Here is a 5,311-nt window from a genome sequence, read left to right on the forward strand (position 1 = left end):
CCATAGCTAGAGTACTAGAAGTCCAAATGACCTCTATTTTTTACACAAGAAAGCTGAGACAATTACCTACAACTTTCATGTTTGCAACTCTTGAGACGCATCTTAGTAACCATTCTTAACAAGGTCTATTATAATACTTCCTGAAATATTCAGGTTTACAAACTCTCGTATTGTTACCACTTAATTCTGCTCATATACTTATTTAACATGTATTCTTAAACCTTAATTTACACACACACACTTTAACATATGATTGTGGGTTGCATATTGGATTATTACATTATTTATGTTCTTTTGTTAAAGGTAACAACTAAGGGAAAGGGATTGTATATAATTAAAAAAAAAACATGAAAAAAAAGAAAGAAAAAAAAAAGAAAAAAAAGAAGAAAAAAAAATGATGATAATAAAAATGTAGATAAGTTTGGTTTCGTAGCCTCCCTAACCTAAGCAATTAAGCCCGAAGGGGTGTTTTAACACCTAATACCCTAAAGTCAACTGACTTGGGAGCTATTGGCCCAACGCTTGTTACATGGGTTGAGGAGAAAAGCTTAAGGGAATCAAACATTGCACTATCTACATATCAGTATCTGCGACCCGAGTTACTAAGCTCGTAGGGGTGTCTTAACACCTAATGCCCTAAGACCAACTGGTCTGGGAGTCATTAGCTGAAAGCTCGTTACATGGGTTAAAGATGCATGATGTTTTTAAATTATATGTATATAGATTTTTAAAAAAGAAAAAAAGAAAAAAAAAGACAAAAATAATAATCCCAACCCAAGGAAGTTAACCTTAAACATTAGAACAAAAATTTTGTTTTCTTCCAAGAAAAGCCCCATAATTATGTGTTGATACATTGAGCACAAAAGAAAGGTTTATTAATATCTTGTTAAGAGGTATTGAGCAGATATATAAATTTAATGAGAGTTTGTTTATCTGGATAGATTAATGGAAGTTAAATGATGAATACCTTGCTTTGTGGAATTTGCAAATTGTTTTTCTATTTTACGCTTTGATTACTAGGGACTAGTAATAAGCTGGTTGGGGGGTGTGATTAGTACTTAAAAGTGCATTTTTATCATGGTTTTATATCATCATTTTGCACTTGAAGTATCAATAACTCCTTAACCAAAGCATGTTTTATAATAATATATCTAATAATATAAGATACCTTTAATTTGTGGTAAATGTCTATTTTTAATGCAGGTCTATCACATAAATGAAAGGATTGATTGATGACTTGAAGAACTTAAATTGCATGGATAAAGAGATGGTCAAACTTAGAGAAGAGATGTCGGTGCAATCCAAACCGGAACACTGTTCGGTAAATGGGTCATATCTGGAGCTATATATCTCAGATTTAGGTCCAATTTATATGGATGGAAAGGTAAGACATAGGCCTACAACTTTCATATGGAGCCCAAGATCTAAAAAGGCCATTATCAAGTCCAAATTGTAGAAACAACAAAGAAGCCCGAATCTGTCTTCCAGCCCGAGCACTGTTCGGTATTTTGGCCATATCTGGAGTTCTAGAAGTCCAAATGAGCTGAATTTTTTACACAAGAAAGCTGAGACAATTGCCTACAACTTTCATGTTTGCAACTGGCTCCAGTTTTGACGTTATCAATGACGTTTTGGGCAGACAAGAGAAGATAAGGATTGTCACCAAGTCAAAAGTTGGTCACCCACTTATCAATTAGTCATCAAATCAATAGTTCCCAATTTTGGCCTATAAAAGGAGGCATTTGCCATGCATTTAGGCATCTTGGTGTTCAGATCAAGATCATGCTCTTCCTTTCTCTCTTTGTATTTTTTATGCTTTGTTTTCATTAATATTAAGTTTATGCCTTTCATTTCCTTTCCTTTACTTAGTTAACTTTTATGTTCTTATTTTGTTTATCTATTTTGCTTTCTTTCATTATGTCTAGCTAAGTTAATTATGTCAAGGTGAAAAGGTTACACTAATGGTGTGAGAATAAGTATAATGTAAACTTAATATGGACTTTAATGTTTGATACTAACATGTTTTATATTTGTTATCTTGTTTACTCTTTAATACTTTGCTTGTTAAATGATTAATCTTGATTTATGTTGTATAACACTTGGTACAACAAATGCTTGGCACTTTCATAGCCCATAATGTATGGTATAACCGACACCTGAGCTATGAAAGGAACTTGATTTGTTGTTAACATAAGTTATAATCATGAATGCTTGACGAGATTTACAAGTATTAGCATTAATTGAATAAGATGACTAATGTAATCATGTTAACAATATATAATCTGATTGGAACCTCCTTTGTGTGTGGTTTCCAATTCAATAATAAGAGTTTATACTATACTTGTTTGATATACCATTAGTGGAACCTCTAACCTTGACATTTGTTATTATTATTGTTTAATCCTTACATTAATTTTCCCTCTCCCAGTTCTCATCTTCTTCTTCTTCTTCTTCTTCTCTTTCTTTATTATTATTATTATTATTATTATTATTACAACTATTAGTATTATTATTATTATTATTATTATTATTATTATTATTATTATTATTATTTTGTTACTATTGTTGTTGTTGTTGTTATTGTTTTATAATTGTTGTTTATAATTTTTACAATTAACCTCCCTGTGGTTCGACCCCGGTCTTGCCGGGTTATTTATTACTTCGACACTCCTGTACTTGGGAGAAGACATCAATCTTTTAGTCTTGTCATCTTTACTTGGAAGAAAAAAAAAATAATTCTTGTTCTAATGTTTAAAGTTAACTTCCTTGGGTTGAGATTTTTTTTGTTTGTTTTTTTATATATATATATATATACATGTAACTTAAAACACAATACATCTTTAACCCATGTAATGAGCTTTTGGCTGATGACTCCCGAACCAGTTTGGTCTTAGGGCATTAAGTATTGAGACACCCCTACGAGCTTAGTAACTCGGGTTGAGAATATTGATAAGTAAATAGCGCAATGTTTAATTTCCTTAAGCTTTACTCCTTAACCTATATAATAAGCGTTGGGCCAATAGCTCCCAAGTCAATTGACTTTAGGGTATTAGGTGTTAAAACACCCTATCGGGCTTAAGTGCTTAAGTTAGGGAGGCTACGAAACCAAACTTATCTACATGTTTATTGTCATCATTTTTTTTTGCTTTTTTTTTTCGCAAATTATATACTATCCCCTTCCCTTAATTGTTACTTTTAACAAAAGAACATAAATAATGTAATAATCCAATATGCAACCCACAATCATATGTTAAAGTGTGTGTGTGAATTAAAGTCAAAGAATACATGTTAAATAAGTATATGAGCAGAATAAAGTGGTAACAATACGAGAGTTTGTAAACCTGAATATTTCAGGAAGTATTATAATAGACCTTGTTAAGAATGGTTACTAAGATGCGTCTCAAGAGTCACTTTAACAAAAGAACTCCTTTACTCTGCCATCCTAGTAACAACAATTATGCACATGCTTTATGAAATGAAAAACAATTTTTTTTTATCAACTACTACCCTCTCCCCCCAACCAAAACGAGACATTGTCCTCAATGTTCTAAGGTAGAATAATCAACTACTATCCTCTCCTTCCAACCAAAACGAGACATTGTCCTCAATGTCGCAGAGTAGAAAGATAGAGTATAGAAGACATTACCTGAAATAACGAATACTGACAAACCTAAAACACACTTAAACAAATATAACAAACAACAAAACAAAAATATTATGCTATTAATAAAACTAAAAGACACAAGTTTTCAAAAACTAAGACTCAAATCGCAGTTGTGATTGTGACTCACATCTTCCCTTGGTTTTACGTCCAAGAATGGCTTAAACGCCCTCTATGGGTTATGATAGATTTTTCATCCAGTTTTCTTAAATACTGGCGAACAGGGTCTTTTTTAGTCAAATTTCCAAGACTAAGTTGATCATGTTCTTTATGAAATAGTGGCCATAAATCATGAATTGCACGATGCACATCTCCACTAGGATGCGTCTCAAGAGTCAATAGAAGATTATCTAAAGACTCCTTACTCAGGCCATCCTTAATGAATTGTATTTTATCTTCACGGTTTATAGATACCATTCCTAAAGAACGACATTGTGTATTACAAGTCCATCTAGCTCATCAATGATAGACTTTGAGTTGTTTTACACGACGTTTCTTTGCAAAAGTGCTTTTACCTGTTCCAGGCATGTGTGAAATGAAGAAGTTAGAGGACTCACCTAATAATCGGACCTTTGCTTCAATCAACCAACGAATATCTTCAGGAATTCCATGATTCATTAATAATCTCAATCTTGCACATCTAGCACGGTAAATTTTTGTAATCGCATTCTGAGGCAGAGCGGGAAAATACTTTTTCAATTTTTCAAGATTAGTGTCCATTTTCAAATGAGAATTAGAAGAGAGATTCAAAGAATTGCACAAATATATACACAAATATCAGTTATTGTGGGAAACTGAAAGAACCGACTTAAGTCACGGAGTACCGTTATCCGCCATTTGACCGGGGTGAAGAAACTTGCAAAAATCACTCAAAAAGAAACAAAAATAAAATAAAATAAAATCAATATTTATATAAGAAACAAAAATAAAATAAAATAAAATCAATCTTTATATACAGGATCACCCAATTCAATAGAGTTATGTTCAACTGAAAAATTGTCAAAGTAAACTTTCAGACGATGTCCATTTACCTTGAAAACATGCATTTTCATTCCTTGGATTATCGATATCACAGGCTCCATATGGATACACATGTTTCACAATAAAAGGACTGCTCCGTCTTGATCTTAGTTTTTAGGGAAATAAATGCAGTTAAGAATTATAAAACAACTGAAAGTCTGTCATCAATATGTCAGATGCACTTGTAATGCATATTGTCGTTCTTTAGGAATGGTATCTATAAACCGTGAATATAAAATTCATTAAGGATGGCTTGAGTAAGGCGTCTTTAAATAATCTTCCATTAACTCTTGAGACGCATCCTAGTGGAGATGTGTATCATACAATTCATAATTTATGGCTCTATTTTCATAACGAATATGATCGACTTAGTCTTGGGAATCTGACTAAAAAAAGACTTTCTTTGTTAGTTTTTAAGAAAACTGGATAGGAAGCCTATACCCGACCCATAAAGGGCGTTTAAGCCATTCTTGAATGTAAAACCAAGGGAAGATGTGAGCCATAAACACAACTACCTGGACATACATATGTTTTTTAAAAAATAAATGAATAACTAAATAAAGAGGGAGAGAGATAGTGTGAGACTCTAACTAACCTACATATAGGTGGTATGATTGCCTTTCTAATTTC

This window comes from Populus euphratica, unplaced genomic scaffold, assembly GCF_000495115.2.
Source record: "Populus euphratica unplaced genomic scaffold, PopEup_1.0 scaffold598.1, whole genome shotgun sequence".
In the NCBI taxonomy this organism is placed as follows: domain Eukaryota; kingdom Viridiplantae; phylum Streptophyta; class Magnoliopsida; order Malpighiales; family Salicaceae; genus Populus; species Populus euphratica.